The sequence below is a fragment of the Podarcis pityusensis genome, assembly GCF_964106645.2.
Source record: "Podarcis pityusensis genome assembly, chromosome: 5".
NCBI lineage: Eukaryota > Metazoa > Chordata > Lepidosauria > Squamata > Lacertidae > Podarcis > Podarcis pityusensis.
The window spans coordinates 51,213,249-51,235,182 of NC_138032.1; the positions used below are offsets into that span (position 1 = coordinate 51,213,249).

General features: G+C 44.6%; 1 protein-coding gene across 4 annotated transcripts in view; it reads right to left on the reverse strand.

Annotated features, from left to right (window-relative positions):
- LOC308477450 (uncharacterized protein) overlaps window positions 1-21,934 on the reverse strand; it is a 119,923-nt gene that overhangs the window by 93,285 nt on the left and 4,704 nt on the right. For 2 of the 4 annotated variants that reach the window (XR_013986566.1, XR_013986568.1), the window contains exon 2: window positions 18,419-18,577. The exons of the other annotated variants lie outside the window; for them this stretch is intronic. The gene's annotated coding sequence lies outside the window, so the exon portion shown is untranslated. The remainder of the gene's footprint in view (window positions 1-18,418; window positions 18,578-21,934) is intronic. 4 annotated transcript variants of the gene reach the window in all.

The following is a 21,934-nucleotide window of genomic DNA, read 5'->3' on the forward strand; positions in this document are numbered from 1 at the left end:
TCGCTCTGGAGGAGGCCCTGGCAACAGAAGCTGCCGAGAGGTCGACCCAAGAGGCACGGCCGAGCCTGCCATCCCAACCGAGGGTCCACCATGAAGACCTCACCGACGACTCAGGATCCGACAGGGAGGAGGTGCACCGAGTACAGCAGCGCACTCAAGCAGCGCACAGACCACAGCTGCCTCGACGAGAAGGAGGGAACTGCGCAAGCTGCGGGGAGAGTCACGAGAGGAGGACCTGCCGTTTCCGCAACGCAGAGTGCAGGCAGTGCAGAAAATCGGGACACATCGCCCGGGTGTGTCGGGCTCGGCCCACCCGACACCAGGCATCAGATGACCAATCCAAGAGCCCCAGGTCCCGGGGCCCAACGCACCAAGGCAACTCGACGGAGCTCACGGACTTCCAGGTATACCAGTTGCCCCACCCCAACGTAGAGAAAATTTATGTAGAGGTACAGATAGAGGGGGCCCCATGCCGCATGGAGCTTGACACGGGTTCAACTCTATCCATAATCTCGGCAAGGACCTTAAGGAAACTGTGTCCCACTGGGGGTCCCAAACTCAGGCCGGCCCCATTCACCCTCCGGGACTTCCAGAAACGTAAGGTCCCCACAATGGGGGTGGGGACCTTCAGGGTGCAATACCGAGGGCGGACGCGGCAACTGGACTTGCTTGTGGTCAAGGGCCCCTACATTAGCTTACTGGGATTGGCATGGTTTGGACCACTGGGGCTAGCTGTCACCGGGGTGAACCACACTAGCTTACAAGTGGACGTGGACGCCATATGCAAGGAATTTCCAGGGGTTTTCGATGGGAAATTGGGACAGTATACGGGCCCCCCCATTGCGCTACAGCTTGACCCCGCAGTACGACCGGTCAGGCTCAAGGCCCGCCGGGTCCCGTTCGCCTTGAAACCCCGTATAGACGAGGAATTGGACCGACTCGTAGAGCAAGGAGTGCTGGAGCCGGTGCCTAATGCTCCCTGGGAAACCCCAATCGTCACACCCGTCAAGCCTAATGGTTCGGTCCGCATCTGCGCAGACTACAAATGTACCATAAACAAGGCCCTCACGGCCCACGCATACCCAGTGCCAGTGGTCAGCCATGTCCTTGCCACCCTGGCTGGGTCGAAAATTTTTGGCAAGCTGGACTTGGCCCAAGCATATCAACAGCTGCCAGTAGATGAGGCCACAGCAGAGGCACAGACGATTGTGACGCACAGAGGAGCGTTCAGGGTAAAGCGGCTGCAATTCGGTGTCAGCGTGGCACCAGGCATATTCCAGAATATAATGGACTCTCTCCTTAAAGGGATTCCTGGCGTCACCCCCTTCTTCGATGATGTGTTGATTGCCGGCCCCACACCAGAGGAGTTTGAGGACCGCCTCCGCACCGTTCTGCACCGTTTCCAGACGGCGGGTCTCAAGGTGAAGCGGGAAAAATGTCTACTAGGAGTGCCTCAGGTGGACTTTCTGGGATTTATGGTGGACGCAGAAGGGGTCCACCCGACTGGGGACAAGGTACGGGCCATTTGTGATGCCCCAGCGCCCAAGAGCAAGACTGAACTTCAGGCCTTCTTGGGACTATTGAACTTTTACCATGCCTTCCTTCCCCACAAGGCGGCGGTAGCGGAGCCCCTACACAGACTCCTGGACAAGCGGGCCCCTTGGGTGTGGGGCCAGCGCCAGGAGGCCGCATTCCAGGCAGTCAAGGACTTGCTTGTCTCAAACTCGGTCTTGGCACACTTCGACGAGAGGCTGCCGGTGGTGCTAGCATGCGACGCCTCACCCTATGGCATTGGAGCTGTCCTGGGGCACCAACTCCCGGATGGAAGAGAGGTACCGGTGGCGTACTTTTCCCAGACACTCAACACAACCGAGCGGAACTACTCGCAAATCGACAAGGAGGGTCTGGCAATCGTAAAGGGAGTAAAAAATTCCATGATTTCTTGTACGGGCGGCCCTTCACCGTGGTGACTGACCACAAGCCGTTGCTTGGCTTGTTTGCCCCCGAAAAGCAGACCCCCCAAGTGCTGTCTCCTCGCGTCCTCAGGTGGTCAATTTTCCTTGCCAGCTACCAGTATGCACTGATTCACCGACCTGGGAAGGCGATGGGCCATGCGGACGCCCTCAGCAGGCTACCACTACCGGAAACAGGCCCTGACCCAGCACCTGCACAAGAGGTTATGAGCCTGGAGCTGCTTCCCGACCGCCCCATTCAGGCACAAGAAGTTGCACACCATTCCAAGAAAGATAGGGTCATCTCCCGGGTCCTGGACTGGGTGTGGAGGGGATGGCCCAGCAGCAGCCCCGGGCCAGAATTCGCCGGCTACACAACCCGCAAACATGAACTGTCGGCCCACAAGGGGTGCCTGTTATGGGGAAGCAGAGTCGTTGTTCCCCAGCCCCTCTGCAAAAGGGTCCTCACAGCCCTACACGAGACACATCCAGGGGTAGTAAGAATGAAGGCCCTTGCCAGGAGTTATGTGTGGTGGCCGGGGATCGATGGAGAGATAGAGGCCTGGGTCAAACACTGCCAGGCCTGCCAAGAATCCCGCCCAGATCCCCCAAGGGCCCCAGTCCAGTCCTGGGAGTCCGCCCGAGCACCATGGTCACGCCTGCATGTGGATTTCGCTGGCCCCTTTCAGGGGAAAACATTCTTCATAGTGGTGGACTCCTACACCAAATGGCTGGAAGTCGCACTGGTACCGTCCACTTCCACGTCCGCAGCCATCCGGGTACTACGCAGGCTGTTTGCAACCCACGGGCTCCCTGACACTCTCGTCTCAGACAACGGGACTGCATTTACGTCAGGAGAATTCCAAACCTTCACAGCGCAGAACGCCATCCGCCACATCCGTTCGGCGCCGTTCCACCCTGCCACCAATGGCCAAGCAGAACGCATGGTGCGGACCACCAAGGACACCCTTCGCCGCATGACGCAAGGGGACTGGGAGTACCGCCTTGCCACATTCCTTCTAGCACAGCACAGCACCCCCAGCTCAACGACTGGCCGGAGCCCCGCTGAACTACTAATGGGTCGGCGCCTTGCAATCAGATTGGACCGCCTTCACCCCGATAGAGCTCAGGATGAGGTAGTGGTGGGGGAAGGCAGGAACCCCCGGACCTTCGAGGCCCAGGACCCAGTGTACGCAAAGAATTTTGGGGCAGGCCCAGCATGGGTACCCGCCACAATCACCAGGGTCACTGGCCCCGTGTCGTACGAGGTGCTAACGGATGGGGGGCAATGCTGGCGCCGCCACTGCGACCAGATACGGCGACGATTCCCGGGAGAAAACCAGGAGGAGGACAGGTCAGAGGAGTCCCAAGGGAACAGCGGGGCAGTGAGGCCCATAGAGCAGGAGGGGCCAGCAGGAGAGGCAGAATCAGTAAATACAGAGAGGACCCGTGAGGCCGAAAGGACACCGGAACCAGAACCACGACTGAGCGAGCCGGTTGCACCAGACCAAACAGCCGCATCACAGCCAGCATCCTTGGAACACGAGCCAGAACCCGGAGCCCGGACCAGGGAACACCCCAGGCCACAACGCACACGTAGGCCGCCGGCATACCTTGAGGACTATGAATGCGACCTCCCGGGCAGGACTGGAACTTAGAGGGGAGGGGTGTTATGTACTGAGTTGAATAGGATCCAAACTGTAGCAGTCTGATTGGTCCTAGAACAATAGGATCCAAAAGGCAGCAGTCTGATTGGTCCTAGAACAATAGGATTCAGAATGCAGCAGTCTGATTGGTCCTAGAACAATGCAGCAGTATGATTGGTTGGCAGGAACCACCCAATCCTGCTCCAGATAGAAGTGAATCCACAACCTGATTGGCTTACAGTAGAATTCCAGAATTAGCCAATCATGTGCAGCCCATTGTGTAAATAATGTATATAAAGCAGATACTGTGAGGGGACATTATTCATTCCTCCTCACCACTATGAGCTGAATAAAGAGCATGAAATCACTTTGCGACTCTGAGTATATTTCAGAAAAGCAGGTCATTCCAGGGTCAAATCAGAAACTGGGATGGCTTCTGTAAATCTGGGACTGTCCCTTGAAAATTGGGACACTTGGCGGGTCTGCTGAGGTGACCAGATGGGAGACCACCAGGGAACCCATGATATGGTGCTTAGAATTATACAGACAAAAAGAACTATGTAAATAAATACACACACACACACACGAAAGAAAGAAAGTTGGTGGTTCAAATCTACGTGATAGGATGAGCTTCTGTTGCTCTGTCCCAGCTTCTGCCAACCTAGCAGTTCGAAAGCATGCCAGTGCAAGTAGATAAATAGGTACCACTGTGGTGGGAAGGTAAATGGCATTTCCATACGCTCTGGCACTTGTTATGGTGTTCTGTGCACCAGAAGCAGTTTAATCATGCTGGCCACATGACCCGGAAAGTTGTCTGAGGACAAACACCAGCTCCCTTAGCCTTAAGTGAGATGAGCGCCTAACCCCCAAGGTCAGTCCAGGGGTCCTTTACCTTTTTAACTTACATGCTGATGAATAACAGCAAAAAGAAAAACAGAAAAGAAGGAAGGCTTCAGACATCATGAAGGCTGATATTAAGTACTTCAGGGCAACAGCCACTGATTCAATTGGATTAGAAGTCTGCCTGCAATCAGCAATGCCAGGCTTTGTGCTTAAATCCCTTACTGTAATTGCTTCATGCTCTTTCCCAGTCATTTTTCAAATGAACATACATACAGAATCTGACGGACACAAAAAGACAGCGTCATCTTATCCACTTTTGTGCAGGTGCAAGAACAGGCCCCAGTTTCCATGTATCATATTTATATTCAAAGTTTATGGCTGCAGGAGAATCTTAAAGCTGAAGAGAAATATGTTATCTCTGTTCCAAGTGGCAGAGAAACAATTAAAGTATTTAAAAATGCTATACAGTCCGTCAACTGTGCTCCGTTTTGTAGAAAGCCATAAGAATTAAATTAGGACCAGTTTAATAAAGATAAGAAATTAATTGAACTTTTTAAAAGATGGTGGGGGGATTTCCCCCACTAGATGAACGCATCCTTTTTATCATGGACAATAACAGGGTATAGCTGAGAAGGAATTACAGTACCGTAAGAAGAAAGAACTTCACATCTCTATAAAGGAAAGTATATTTCTTTCAGGACCAAGTAGTTAAAAAATTGGCTTGGACTCTTTCAATATAATCCTATGCATGTCAACTCAAAATTAGCCTCACCCCTGAGTTCTATAGGCTAACTCCCAGGTGTGTACAGGATGCCTTAACCTGAGAGACTCAAGAAGTAATTTATAGAGGGGTAGATGGGCTTGGCTGCAGATAAGGGGTTGGAAACTTTTTCTGACCCAGGAGGCTAGTACCTTATCTCATCACCCCTGATAGGCTCAGTTAGACAGATGGATGAACTGCCCACCTGTCAATCACCTGACATCATAGTGAGATCAGGTGATATTGTGCTTTGAAATCCCAACTAATGGGACCTCAAAGTGCAGCGCAGCACAGGGCAGTTTGCAATTGCGCTTTCAAGCAGCTTATGCTGCTAAAGACCACCCCTGGAGTGTTTAAAAGCAGAACAATTCTTTCATTAGAGTAGTTTAGAAGAATTAAATATTTTGTACTTTTCTATATTCCACAAGAAATACTTTGTGAGGGAACAAGTAATGTGTTTGACAAAACAGGTGGCTGTATGAATAAGTGAGCTGGAAGGGCTAAGGGCTGGGGACGCAGCTCCAGATCTGATCTCCATAGCCCAAAAAATATCTCAGTAGCCCTGTGGTAAGATACTTTGACACAACTCACCAGCTCCTGGTTTGAGCCACTCCTCCGCCATCCTTCTCTTCCAAGAGATAGGTGACTCATTATTCGTGTATCTAGGTGTTCATAACACTAGTTCACAATTACCAATATGCAGTGAAAAATACAACCTAGATCAGCTCCATGGCATTACACAATGGCCACAAGATTCTGCCATCAAGCGTTTAATAAAGAATGAACTTTACAAGCAGATCTAAATAGATTTTAGGGAGGCAAGATCAAAGTCCTACCAAGATGTTATCAGAGGATTTCTGGAACATTACAAAAAATGTCCTAATAACAAGGTACTTGAGATATACCCCGAAAGAGGTTTTTTTAAAAAATAAAAACTGATGATCTTCATGCTTCCAATTCTAACTCAGGAAGGTTTCCTCGTTTCGATGATCATTGCGATAAACAGGCAAATAGCTTTTCTTTTCCATCAGAGGATAAAATGATGGAATAGCCACGGAGCACTGATAATTTATTTCCTATTTCAGAGAGAAGCTGTACTTCTCAAGGGGATATGCACACCATTTTTCAAGCTTTGAGTCAATCTTCTAAAGAAGTTGTCTGTAGATCATGATCAGATTTGTCTAGGGAGTGTATCTATCATGGCGCAATGAAAATCATTCATTTTTCAGACCTGTCAGGCAGGGTAGACACCTGTCCTTTACAGAAATGGGAAAAGTGATAGAATCCATATAGCATATGGAAGGGATGAGACTCCATTACTAACAACCTGAAAGTGTGAAAAGGGTTGGATCACAAAGGCAGAGAGGTACAGAAAAAGAATTAGTTATGTGTATGTCTCTGTATTTAACCTGTGCTAAAACTAGTTCTCAATCTAGTGTGCCAAAGGAAATGCAAATGGCAATAGAAAGACATCTAACATATGGCATCTCTGCACCTTTGCTCGACTTGTACATTCCCTTGGGACAACATGATGGGATGTTCTGTGCAATGGAATATTCAGTCTATATCCCATTGAAATCAAAGGCAAAACTTCCAGTGACTGAATGGATTAGGCTCACATCCAAAGCCTTTTATCACAGATGTGTAAAGGAACTTGAAAAGGAATTCATCTAAAACGTATCTCTGTATGTGCTGCAATAAATAGGCAGCAGCTTGGCTAGCATGCATACTGAGTTCATATAACTGTAAATCCTTAATTAGTTAACTAAAACCAGTGGCAGGGTTTCAACCATAGCATAATTAGGCAAAATGTAATGCAAATTGTGAAGGAGCTGTACACAATAATGAATAAATGTAGGCAAGGTGTGTGTGTGTGAGTGAGTGAGTGAGTGAGAGAGTGTGTGTAAAACACCATCAGATGAACAGTAGCTATAGCCAAGGCTCTCCCCCACCCCACCCCGTTGACAAAACTGCTTTGGTGTTACATGCTTCAGCTCTGGTTGGATACAACCAAAGTTTTGTCTTTCCTGGGTCATGGTCATAAGCCTCTAGTCTGGAACAAGGCTCTCATCTTATAAAAGTTGTACTAAAAGAGAAAAAGAATGACCAGTGTCAGAACTATTATTATCAAATGAAGCTGATGTAAAAGGTGGACTTCGAGACCTACCCAAAATACAGTCCATTTATACTATTTAAAATACACCACTTTCACTTTTATGTTTATTTATTCCAATGATTGTCAGAACTGCAGTATACCAAGGTCAGGCCACTGGTCCATCAGACTCAATACAGTGGTACCTCGGATTACATACGCTTCAGGTTACAGACTCCGCTAACCCAGAAATAGTACCTCGGGTTAAGAACTTTGCTTCAAGATGAGAACAGAAATTGTGCTCTGGCGGCACAGCAGCAGCAGGAGGCCCCATTAGCTAAAGTGGTGCTTCAGGTTAAGAACAGTTTCAGGTTAAGAACGGACCTCCAGAACGAATTAAGTACTTAACCCGAGGTACCACTGTACTGCCTTAAACCAGGGATAGCCATCATGGCACCCTCAGATGTTGCAGACATCAGCTCCCATCATCCCTGACCAATGCTGGCTAGGAATGATGGGCGTTGGAGTCCAAAATGTTTGGAGGGCTCCACATTCAGACAAAGGTGCACAGAACTGAATATGGGGCCTTCTGTGTGCATCTCTGTCACTCTTGCTCTGTTCTTTTTCATTTCTTAAAACTGTAAACAAAGTGAACAGTAGTGCATGCTACTATTTTGAATGCTCTACTCTACAGAACCTAAGAGTAACTTATAGTTCATCCAACCAATCAAATAAACCTGTCCATATACATGTTTTAAGCATTTCTCTCAGAAAAAGCCAGATAGTTATGTGTTTGAGTACTTTCACTCGTACAGCTGGTTAGTAAATCTAATTGTCTGTACAAGTGACAACTTCAACACATGGGTGTGCTCATCAGAATCTTGCCCTTGCCTGTACTGCTGTTGGGTAGTGTATCTGCATTATAAACTCACCCTGGCTGATGTCTGCAGGATGGAGAAAGTGCAAATTAGTTTGACCTAAGATCTCATAATATTCATTTTTAATCACTGCTCTCAGAAGGCTGGCACATCAGTCATGACAAGTGTTCTTCCTGGACACATGTCTTCCCAGAAATCGTAGGCACAACTACCACCCCCTTCACATTCCCATCAGGCATTGAAGCAACTTCTGACAACTTAGGAACTCTCAGCCTTGGCAACTGAAACTGATGAGTTTAATAAAAGAGCCATGTTGCTTTCCAAAGGGAAGTGTAACTTTGTACGTCAACATCTTGGCACAAAAGAATTGTCTCTGATTGATGGGGATGTTAAGCCCAAACTTACCTTAGGGGAGAAAGAAGGGGGAGTGGGAGTAGAAGAGAAGCATTTGCTTTGAGCAGCTGGACCTGGTAAACAATATAAATTAGGACCTTTCTGGCTTTTGAGTTTGTAAATGGCGCTCAGTTATTTCCATCTGGCCCAATAACAGCACAGATGATAATGTCAGCTTAGAGATGCATTCAGGAGATGTCACATGTTCATCTCCCAACACATTTTTGGGGAGTGTGAGAAAAATATCTTCCTTTTACTTTGCTCAGCTTTCCATGTGAACTCTACAGCTCTGTGCATAAATGAAGAAAATCATGTCAATTACAGTGGAACCTCGGGTTACATACGCTTCAGGTTACATGCGCTTCAGGTTACAGACTCCGCTAACCCAGAAATAGTACCTCGGGTTAAGAACTTTGCTTCAGGATGAGAACAGAAATTGTGTGGTGGCGGTGCAGTGGCAGGAGGCGGCCCCATTAGCTAAAGTGGTGCTTCAAGTTAAGAACAGTTTTAGGTTAAGAACAGACCTCCAGAACAAATTAAGTTCCTAACCCGAGGTACCACTGTAGTTATTTTTTTATTATTTATTATTTATTTATTTACGGCTATTAGCCCATAAAGGATGTACAAACATAAAAGCACAGAGGCATAAAGACCGATATATTCGGCACCAGAAGGTGAACACCATGATGCAGGGGTGGGTCATTGAGCAGAGCCAGATAATAGCTTGGGGCCCGGAGAGCTCCAAGGGACGGATCCCAGAAAAAGGAAAACTGAAGACAAGATCCGACATGCACTCTCTTCAAAACTGTCCGATTAGTTTTTGATGTTGTTGTTGTTTTTGGTGGTTTTTGTGTGTGAGATAACCACATTCAGGAATCTCGCCACCTGCAGAGTTACAGAAGGATCTGTATCCTGCAAAAGTAGTGCGGCATGTGACTCAACAGGCCTGCCAACCAAGCGCAGTAAAGCAGGACCCAGGAATTTAGTCCTGGCTATGCTATGTAGGGGACAGTTGAACATTATATGTAGGAGAGAATCAACAGTTTTCCCGTCACACACGCATAGCGGAGACACCAAACCCTTGGAAAATCTGTGGCTCAGCAGGTTCGATGGAAGGACATTGAACCTTGCACAAATAAATGCAAGTCGGTGTGGTACAGATGAAAGAGATGACATGTATGATGGAAGGCCAAGTGGTGGGGTTATTCCGTGATACCTGGGGGAGCAGACACCCCCACCCCCGGCGAGGTTGTGTTGATTTTCAATGTCTGCTAATCTTTGCTCAATAAGGCTTTTGGCTGAGCGTAAGTTCATCTTTAAGGAGTCTGCTGGGGAAATTCCGATGCTCAGAAGTTTGGTATGGATTTTTCCTACCCACGGATTGACAAAGTCGTCCCGCCAGAGGCACTGAAAAAGGTAATGGTCGGGAAGCCTATGCCAGCTGGACAGCCAATAACCAAAGACTCGCTTCCAGATGACAGTCTCCAATGATGCAATCCTTAACTCCAGACGTATGGCAGCGTTGCTCACACACATGGGGAGTTTCAGGAGGCGACGGAGAAACTGATTCTGCAATGTCCCCAACGATGTTAAATTGGACCCTGGGGCCCAGAGCGGGGCAGCATAACAGAGGGTGGAAACCACTTTTGCATGGTACACCTTCAATGCAGAAGGGATGTGGGAGGCTCCGTCGGCCGCAAAAAAATTGGAGTAGAGTATAAAGTATTGTTTTCCCTTTGTTTAGTAAATACTGTATCTGTGGCTTCCAGCTTAGGTTGTAGTGAAAAAAGACTCCCAGGTATTTAAATTTGAAAACCTGTTCTAATTGGACTCCATCTAACTTCCAGCTGTAAGTTTTCCGAGACCTGGTAAAGACCAGGACTTTAGATTTCCCATGATTAATTGTCAGATGGTTGAGTTTGCAATAAGCCGCAAAAATCTTTAAAGCTCTGCGTAAACCGACTCTAGAGTAGGAAAGGATCGCTGCATCGTCGGCATATAGGAGCAGAGGGCAGCGAAAATCAGCTAGGCGGGGGGCATGAATGTTGGCTTGAGACTCATTCAGAAAGAGCTTCATATCGCTAATAAACAAGTTGAAGAGGAGTGGGGCCAAAATGCAGCCTTGGCGCACACCTCTGTTTATTGGGACCTCGTTGGATAGGTTTCCCGCCGGTGTGAGTCTCACTCTAGCCGACGACCCATGGTGTAATTGGGTTATAAGCCATAACAGCCTTCTATCTATGCCCCATCTCTCTAATTTCTTCCATAGACAGTTTCTTGGGATACTGTCGAAGGCGGCCTTTAGGTCTATGAAAGCGACACATAGGCGCCCCCGACTCGGGGCAGAATATTTTCTGGCAAGATGATACATAATTACCATATGGTCAGTGGTCGAATAATTGTTCCTAAAGCCCGCTTGCTCGTGGCCAATCAAATTTGAGTCGTTTGCCCAATGGGACAGCTTAGACAGCAAAAATTTTGCATAGATTTTCCCGATGATAGACAAAAGGCTGATGTTCCGATAATTCTCCGGGTCAGCAGGGGGACCCTTTTTATGGACTGGCACGATCACGGCCTCCTTCCATGACCTAGGGATAAGTCCCGTAGAATTAATTGCATCAAAGACTTTGGCCAGGATTTCAGCCCACCACCTCGGTTGCGCAACAATAGCCTCAGCAGGGACTAGATCCAGCCCGGGGGCTTTGCCCGTTTTCAGATCTAATATCAAGTCCATTATCAGGTCTGGGTCGGTAGAGGGCCACAAAGGTAGATGGTCGGCTCAGAATTCAGTGGATGAGTTGGATTCCTCTGCCAAGGAGAAATATTTACTCAAGAATTGTTCCCATGTGGGCGCAGGGATAATCGTCAGTGGGTACTTCCTTCCTCTTTTGTTTATCAAAGCCCAAAATTCCTGTGGTCTGCGGGATCTAGAGGCCGCAATCAAGGCTTGCCAACGCTTTAGATACCACTCACGTTTGCTCTGATTACATAATTTAGCTTACTACTTTGTGGTCTTGGTCAAGTGTTTTGGAAGAATGAAGTTGATGATGAATGGTGTAGAAATCTAAGGCAAAGGTGAGGAGCAACAGAAATTCCATTATTAATTATGTCAACTTCATAACAAGTCCACAAGTTCCACTGATTCCTGTGGGAACATTTCTAATCTGGGATTTTTATGATTTTTCACACCCCCTTTTTCAATGACTGGGGCAACCCAGTTAGTTAGATGGATGGGGTTTAAGTATTATTATTATTATTGCTTCCTGAAATGGCTGTAGCCAACCAACAAAAGAGAGACAAGGGAAAAAAGACAGTGGGTAAATTCCAGCTCTTTGAATATCTGAATCTGAATCTGCAGAGTGCATAGTGAGGTTTGGACATAATTCTTTACATTTGGATAAGCGAGTTTTCATTTAATGAGCGGGCAGAAAGCAGGACCTGTATGTTAAACATTGTTTTGACATTTCCGTTATATTGAAATGTGTGTAAGGTACGCAGGTTAATAAACTAGTTATATAACTTGTGTAAATTACGTAAATTATGTTAAAGAGCAGACAGCAAGAGGAATAATGCAGTATTTGTCAGAAACCAAACTGCCGTAGAACAAAAATAGCACTTTCTCTGTGCACTCCTTGAGTGCTTCTGTCTGGAATGTGTCCTTGAACTGTGATGTTTCCTACTTGCGTAGATGGTGGATGGTGGAGTGTAGATGCCTTTGACATTTAGAAAGAAAGAAAGAAAGAAAGAAAGAAAGAAAGAAAGAAAGAAAGAAAGTTATTTATATCCCGCCCTCCCCGGCCAAAGCCTGACTGAAATGTGGCCTATTGTTCAAGGGTAAGAGACAAATCCATTGCTTCACTTACTTTTTGCCTCTGGTCTTACCCACTTTCCCCTCTGATCCTGCCCACCACTGACACACAGTTCCCAGGAGATTACCAATAAGTGAATGCAGCCCTGTGGCTGGGAAAGGTACTCTGCCCTATGCATAGATGGTAGGGCTTGGGGCAGCATGGCAGCAAGAGCTGGGTTGGGGTCACTGGGTGCACCTCTGCCCTGCCGCTCATACAGTTCAGGGGAGGAATACTCAAGCAGGGCTATACTCTTCTCACCATTTGGTTCAACGTTCTGGTCCTGTCTGAGAACAAAAATATTGAGGTATAGGAGTTTGTAAAATGCTTGGACAAGATAAATAGCTGCTGTGGATAGGGAGCTTTTTGTCACATATGGCTGGTAACGTTAATGCCTCTGGTGTTTTCTCATTGACTTTGACTTACAAAAAATTTAAAAGCTCTCTGCTGCTTTTATTAGTGGGCTGTGGTGGGTCTCCCTTCGTGACTGAGGAGGAAGTTGTGTGGCTGTGTGAACACTAGTTAAGTACACATCGGTGGCTAGGATGTGAATGATTTCGCTGTGGTTGTGCACCAAGCAGCTTCTCTGCTGTAAGCATTAGTGATGCAATTTCATAACGATCCATTCAGACAGTGTGCAAGAGCCTGAAAGAAACAGCTTGAGACAGATATTTCCCTCTGGGAAATGCCATCCGAGAATATGTTAATCTGACAAATACACAAAAGACCGTCCTCTGTTGGCGAAGCATGAAGAATCCCTCTGTATTTTGGTATTTGATCCGTCTCCCTCTTGAAAACTGGGGGGGGGGGGCGATGATTGTTACCCACTAATCATAACAGATCGTAGGGAAGTTGAGAGACATCAGGGCCGCTTCATGCTGCAAATTTGATGTTGTCTGCACCATCTTTGACAATGCACTTGAAATTAATCAGAGGAGAAATGTCTCATTGGATTACATTTAACCATGAACACTGATCAGTTGCATGCAATTTTAACTCCGCTGTTGCATGTCCAGGACACTTTATTTAAAACATAGACGATAACGTATTACCCAATATGTAGGAGATGATTTGGCATTTTGTGAAGTCAAAGGAAACACAGCTAGATAATTGATGGCAGTATTGTAGAGCTGATATTTCCTATGGCATGTGCATACACATATAGGTATACATATAGATATAAAATATGGATAATGTGAACTGAGGGACTAATGTGCAGAGCAACTGCACCCTGTGCACATTCATCCTAATGAAGAACATACACATGCATTGTCCATGAGGAAATTGTGTACATTTCCCAGTCAATAAACAGACTCTCAATAAACAGACTCTCCCACAGGCCATGAAGAATGCACATAACTTGACATTTTGTACGCTCTCCAGACATCATGCATAATTTCCAACAAGTTTGAGGGAATAAGCCTGTCTCAGCTGAATTTTACACATTCTCTGGACAATATGCCCACTTTCCAAGTAGCATACCCTTTGTTAATATCACTAGCTCAGAGGTGGGCAACCCATCCCTCTCCCTGCAATAGTGATTAAAATTCTCCTTTCACTCTAGTGGCCGCAGGCTCCTCCCGCTCACTACTCAACTGTTCCCTGCATTTATGCTAGGAGTAGTTTGAACTGGGTGCATAACAACCAGCCATTATGTACATACTCCATCAGGCATGGTGAATGTGCACAATGGCTGCTTGTTATGCACTCAACTTAAACTACTCCTAGCATAAACAGTTTCCCCCCTCTGACCTACCATGGAATCTCTGATGTAACCTGTTTGGATATTTTCATCATACTTCATGCACTCCAGGGAAAGAGCCAAAAGCAGCTCGTTGCAGTACCACCAGCACTGCTGTAAGCAATATATGTGTCTCCATTACATGTCACAGGCACCTAGTAGATTGTTCCTGTGACATTACTGGTAATGAGCAACACATAAACACGTGTATCAGAACAATTTAAAAGGCTCCTTTCTGAGTACATGGTGAATGATGTGAGTGTCAGTGATTCCCCTGGGCATTCATGTTAAACCTTTTAATGGGGTTAATGTTTCCATTTTGAATCTTCTTGTTTGTTTTGTTAAAAATTAGTGTTTGTTTCCCCTTCCCATTATTCTTCACATATGAAATTGACCAAGGATATTGCTACTATATACTTATGCATGCTGTATACTGAGGTTTTATTCACACTGCGGGTGGTGCTGTAGTGTAATCTAGTCTAATGAGCTGAGAGGGCTTCTGTGGAGAGTTTGCTTATCCTGCTCTTAGCCTGCCAACAAATCGTCGGCAGGAGTCTATGGTGAATGATTTCATGCACATAGCTGTAGAAAGCTGAGCTCAACTTTCTGCCTTATACAAGAAACACAGTGGAAGAGCATCTGTCTTGCATGTAGAAGGTCCCAGGTTCAACTCCCAGCATCTCCAGAAAGGACAGAGAGTATCTCTTGTCTTACACCTGGAGAGCTGCTGCTAGCCAGTGTGGACAGTAGTGGGCTAGATAGACAAACGGCCTGATTGTGCAAAGGCAGCTTCCTGCGGGATATCAAGTAAGCAACTAAGCATTTGCGAATGGAGATAGATGGTGGTTTGCTGACAAATAAAGAAGCAAATGAAGGGGTCTCAACCCATAGCAGTAGACTTCCTTGCTGTGGACTGGCAGGGGAAAGTCTGTGGTTTGGCACTTATCCACACAGGCCAATGATTGAAAACCACTGGAACAGAGGCGTCTGGATATGCGAAGTTCATATCACTGTGGCTTGGATCTACTATGGAATTAACATTCCAATCTGGACTGTGTTTGAACAGCTAGGATGGTTAAAATAGGTTTGGCACGTTAGGGGGATAAAGGAAGAAAGGATAGCAACAAAGACAAATTTATTTCAAAAAATGTTTCCAAGCTAATGATAATGTCTGAAATGATCTATCTTTCAAAAAGGCAATACCAGAGTATGAAACTGCCTGCCATAGAATACTTTTAGATCTCTTCTTCCTTTGTTGTGCTAGAGGCAAAGTATTTGTGATTTGGTGAATTTTTGCCATGAAAGATACAAAATGAATTAGTTTCCTTTTGCATTGAAGTGCATGGACACATCCTTTGCTCCTAAGAAGAGCTAATGCCCTCTCCCTCTCTCTAAGCGTACACACACACACACAGAGTTCCAAATGCTCCTATCCAATTAAAATCCTCTGCAGGTCTGTAAAGCTATTGACAACTTGTTCCATGTCACTAAACTTGGTTGGCTGCCCTGACTCCAGAAATAAAAATGCAGTGCTTCATAAATGATCTCAGCATTAATAAGAGCCAGGAGGGATGCCTTTTAGAGGTAACCAGGGTTTTTTTTACTAGGGATGTTTCATGCCATTGTTTTTCTTCTCTGCTAAATTGTCCTTTCTGCATCAGGCTTGAGAAGAGAGATCAATGCATGATGATGAAGAAGAAAAAGAAGAATCAATGTTATTATTTCTGATTTACGCTGCTGTATATTGCAGCAGAAATTGCCCACGGAAGAAATTGTAGATTTCTAAAGTAAAGGTGGTCAGAAATTGGTAGTTTTAATCTTATTTTACTAATTTGTGCATTAGCATTTTTACTCCCTGTGTAGAACCACAATCTTGGTTGAAAGTAATAGGTGGTTTTTTAAAAAGTGCTCATTAAAGTCAATGCCAGTCTTTTTGGTTGACCGCTCAGAAAGCACCTGCCATTTGACTAATGGCTTTAGTGCTGAAATGTGAAGGTCATATGCTGTACGAAGTCACTGGGAAATCTTGCTGGGGAGAGAGGGTAGGGAATTCCAAGGTGGGTTTTGAATATTAGATACACTTTCAAACCCCAAGCTAAATATTGCCTGCTATTGTTTGCAAAGGAACTCAGCTCATAAATAAATGGGGCTGCAACCTGAAGCCTCACCCTTCCAGCATAACTGCTCTATTTAAAAGTTCAGGACAGAACGAAGGGCATCCTTTCCAAACCATTTGCTTTGCTCCTTGTAAGGGGCACTGGATATCTTGGTTATAATTAATTCATTAGTGCATTCGCACTGGCCTCCTAACAAATCTGCAGAGAACTAGGAGGAAGTCAGTGGATAAATAAGGAGGCACTTGGGCAAACACTCAAAATTCAGTCATTTATTTTCCCCACTAGCAGCTTTTAGAGAAAGAAGGTTATGAAGGGTTCTCTCTCTCTGTGTGTGTGTGTTTTAAAGCCTAATCCGTTCAGTCAGCGGTGTTGAGAGTAAAAGCTTCTTCTTCAGCTTGGTGTCGATGCTTGGTTGAGTCTTAAAGCTTCATGGTTTTTTGACACTGCATTGAATCTGAAGCTTTGATGTCTGAGGCTGCTGCCTTCACAGAGTAAATCACATTTTAAAGTTTATCAGTACAGTGAGTACTGTCTTCTCTCTCGCATACACATATACAGCCTCACCTTCCCATTGCTTTTTCTTTTTGTGAGAGCACCCAGAGATATTTTCTTGGTATTAAATGTTTCTTCCGCTTACATCTTTTTCAGTGACAGGTTGGCACTTTCCTTCCCAAAAAGTGGGATGATTTTTCTATCCTGGGTTTGAGAGGGCACAAGGGGAGGTGGAAAAAAGGCAGGAGGGGGACAGAGAATGTCTGGATAAACCAGAGTGCTTGTGTTTCCACTTGAGCCTGTCACCCTACTGTTTCCCTCTGTCTATGGCAAGGGACACAGGGCTCCTGTGATTTGCGCATTATATCCTTGTGGGATTCAGCATTTGAATAGTCACTGCTGGTGGTCACAGATGGCCACTTTCAGCTGGAAAGATCTTCACAGGGGAATGTAATGATCACCTGAATACCTCCTTGTCATGGCTTTCATGGAGTAGCTATCCTGTGTGGTCATGTTTCCTAAATGCCTTGTGTTTGTAGAGTCTCTCAGTGTGAATACTCCTGTGTTATGCATATCCAATCTTCTAACAGAAAAAGTTCTTATGTAGATGACAGCACCATTGCAATTCCAAACTCCTCATTATTTGGCATTACTGTCTTTCCTCTCTTTCATCCCTGATCACCAGCTCCTACTATTTACTCCCTTTTACCAGTCCCCATGGATGGTTAAATCTGTCCATTTTGGCTCCTCTCTATTTCTCATTTCTCCAGCCAATTTATAACATTTTCACATCAGTTTCCACTTTAAAAAAAGGTCCTAATGAAAATTCATCAGCATCTTAATGTGAATTTCTCTTAATATACAAATGTTTGCAAAGCGATTTCCTATAATATAATGCATTTTTATGTTATTTTCATGAGTATATGCATTTTTATGCACAATTTGGCCCAGTATAGGCATTGTTATACATATTACTTGGCTGGAGGACTGCATTGCACACTTCAGAAGAGTACGAACTATAGCTGGGTTTCCATTAACACATTGTTTCAGAAAGTGTGAATTAGAACATAAGATGTGAACACAGGGACATAAGAAGAGCCTGTTGGATGAGGCTCATCTTTTCCATCATCCTGTTCTCACAGTGGTCAACCAGATGCCTGTGGGAAGCCTTAGGTAGGTTTGCATTTAAATTTGAACTTAATCAAATTTCCCCCACATCCCTACCAGCCCAACTTACCCCCCATTGGTAGCATCAACACTGTTTGGATGCTTCCATTTTTTTCAATTGGCATTATGATTTCTGTCTGGAAAACATTCCTGATTAGAGGAGCATTTCCCCCAATGATTGGGTCAAGAGAACAGGTGTCACTTTGTTTCACTGGTGTCCTTTGTCACAAAATCCATTAAAAGTTTTTTGATTTTTTTAAACAATCTTTCCACTTTGGCCTTTGAATAAATGGAACCTTTCCACTCAAGCTATCATGTTCCCTTTCAGGAAGCATACATGAATGAGTCCCTGGGTGGCAGGAACTGTATGGTGTCATGTCTTTCCCCTCATTTCCTTTTTAACAGAGCTTGTTCTTTACAGCTGTAGGATATTCAGTCAACCCCTGCCACCTGCCATAGTTACTTCCATAAAGAATCTATTTCCTTTACCTTCAGCACCCTCTTGTTACAGCTTGGCATAGTGCAGAACTCATACAAATGGGCAGGAGGAGGAACTCTTCCCCTCTTATTGCAGCATCCTCTCTCCAGATTTTGATATTCCAAGGAAGATTAGGCACGTCCCATCCCTGCAATATTTATTCTCTGCAGCTTTAAAAAAAAAAAAAAGGTTTTAAAAGGGCTACTCCTGTAAAGTTATTTTATTTTTATTGCACTGTGTTCAGGGCTGCATTGTTTTAAGGGTGAGGACTATTTTATAATGTCTTTGGCAGTTTTCCAGGTTTTAAATTATGTGGTGTTTAAACACTGTTGCAGGCTTAACTCATATATTTGCCATATGATGAGAAATGTTTTCTGAAAGGTGTAATTAAAAATGTTAAATAAATAAATATGAGAATGTTTTGCTAATCATAGAGAACTCCTTTTAGCCACCCCCCAAAAAAGTTTCAGTTGTTTCATCTAAGGAACAGGAACCCTCAAATTTAGATCACCATGTGAAAGTCTCTAGAAGTATTCCTGAATGGCAGTGGCTCCATAGAGGAGGCATAATAACTGAAAGCTCTAGGCAGGGATGTTGCCCTCCAAATGTTGTTTGACTCCAGATCCCAGCAGGACCAGCCAGAATTGCCAATTGCCAATGGGTCAGTATTGATGGGAGACGTAGTCCAACAATATCGGGGGCGAGAGCAAAAGTTCCTCACATCTGCTTTATGGAAATATTGCCACAGATTCCTAGTACTTCAGTGCTAGTGCTAGTGCTAGTGTGGAGACTCTCCTCAGAGCTGGTATGATCTCTGCGGCAAACTGCTCTCAAATATTAGACATTCTGTATCAAACCACTATCACAAGAAAAATGTGTCTCCAGATGGCAGCTATGAGATAGCATATTGAGGAAAAACACTAACCGTTCATATTCACGAGCAGGGAACTTCATTAGCAAGCACCATTTGTGGTGTGAAACTGATAACGGAATTGACAGGAACTGTTTTACTGGACAAGACCTATAATTAGGGTATTAGATTGTCTTGGTGTTTAAAAACTGTTTATTATCATGGGCTGGCAATGTACTTTGCTGACATAAAACCTGACCTAACCTTCACAGATAGTGTTCTATACAACTCATGGAAGAACTATCATCTTGCTCACTATTTTTTTATGGGAGCAGTCATCATACATTCTGAAAAATGATGTGCATCCTCCAATAAATCATATTTTCCTTGATGACATATGTCACTTTAGAGTGACAAAGGAAAGGGGGCATTTGGAACAGATAAGGGAGACACAACATGGGGATAATGGATGGCTCCCTATCTCTTAATTTTTGGTGCTTAGCACACATTGACAATGATCTCTAATGTTCAGATAATGGCATGCATTTCTCTATTGGAATTAAAGCCTAATTTGCTGTGTCTGAAAAAGCACAGCCTCAAAAGTTGGCATTCCAGGGCTGTTAAATATAGAAAAGACAACAACGGCACCAGGTTGGCTTTGGCAACTGTCTTTTTGGAACCAACATTATCGTTACATGGGATTAGTTCTCCAATGTGTCTCACTTTGCACTTATCCACATTGAATTTCATTCGTGGTTTTGTTAAGTTGCTCCCTTCATTTCAATTATCTTTATATAGCACTTTGCAGCCTGCTTTCGACTTACAAGCTTTGAATGACCCTGATCTACTGATCAGTTAAAGTCACCCTGCTCATCTGATTCAGTTCATTTAGCATATGGTTTTAGTTCATCTGGCTGCAATCTTTTCTGATCACTCTAATATTAGCTTTGCATCAATTCCTTGGAGAAAGAAAGAAACAAAAACCCCACTCCTTTTCATAACCTTAAAGCCACCAGAGGACTTGGACTACTGCATGCAGAGTTGCATGGACAGCTGCAACACTGAGGAGTTAAAAGTAAGCCATGTGAGGAGGACTGTTCATAGCCCTGACTCTGGGCCCTCCCATCAACATCAGCAGTGCAGTAAAAATGTTCCTATGAAGAATCAGATTTAGCGGGTGCGCAGAGAGAGGAGGGGATAGAATATTCTGTTGCACTACATTCACCTTATAATTAATTATAATTAATTAAAACAGCAGAACTACATGTTTAAAATCAAGACAACCCACTTAGCAGAGAACAGGAGAATAAAACATGGCAGTACTAAATATTTAAAACTGGTGCAAAGCTGAAAATTTTCACAAAGCTAAAACAATGCAAGGCGCAGCATAATAAAGATTAAAAAGGCCTGAGACCATATATTGGCCTGATATATAAGTTTTAAAGTAAGCAACAAGTGGGTCCTTTTGGGGGCAGCATTCCACACCTCAGAGACCACTCTTGAAAAGGACCTTTCTCTATCATTCACCATATTTCATTTGGGTACTTGGAAGGAAGTGTCAGACAAAGATATCAAGGAACAGTAGGCAATGTGAGAACAGGGAATTCTTCTGATAGTGAAGTACAATGGTGTTGTGGTAAACTTTGAAGTATAGGAACTCATCATGACAGCCTCCATAGCTATACCCTAACAAGAGTCCAAAACTAAAGGCAAATATGTTGATTCATTATTATACTCAAACACATACACATCAAAGAGTAGCATTACATAATACAAGATCCAATTTATTAGAATATGCATGACTGCAGTCCTAAAAATTGTTTCCCAGCTTGAAGTAAACATCATTGAAATCAATATCCTTTCTACTGATTGCATAGGTTCAGCTTGAGAAACCCACTGAGCTTCAACAAAAGATCTTCAACCAGCTGAAATGCAACCTTAAGCTTTCAGTCAGAAATGCAAAACACGCAAATAGGTGTTGCAGTTAAAATGCAAGCCTGAAGTAGGAACCCAATAAAAGAAAAGGAAAGAAGCATCCAGCCTCTGACTTCTTCTATGTTAATCGGTCACATCCAAATTTGAATTCACTCATTCACTTGCTGGAGCAAAGAGGGCCTGTCAGTTACCATGGTTCTCAGGCAAATCACTTGTCATTGCTACTGCTCTGAAAAAAGGTCTTGGAGCTATATTCCTCTGCAACCCTCCCACCATAACTGAAGTCACAAACTGCAAAGGGCTTTAAAGGTCAAAACTAGCACTTCGAATTAGGTCTGGAGAAGGACTGGGTACCAGTGAAAAGGATAAGACAAAATGTTTGTAACACTTGATGCCCGTTAATATATTTGCAGATATTCTGAGGTATCATTTCCACCTCAGGAACAAGCAGTGTGGAGTTCTAATTGCATCAGCCTGTGGCAAGGTGGTTGACCTGCAAAATTTACATGCTACATTCAGCCTAAGTTGCAGCGAGTGCCTACCTAGTGTCTACATTTTGAGGTGAAATGTCTAAAGTTGATCAAGCCTGCATTCAGTGTACAACACCAGCACTGCTCGCTCACCCTGGGTTTACTTGCTTGACACATAACATAGGCTTACTTATTTCCACAGCCAACACACACTGAGGGAATAGTTAGAATGGGCCCTCATTATATTGGTTCAACGGAAGGGAAGTTGCTAT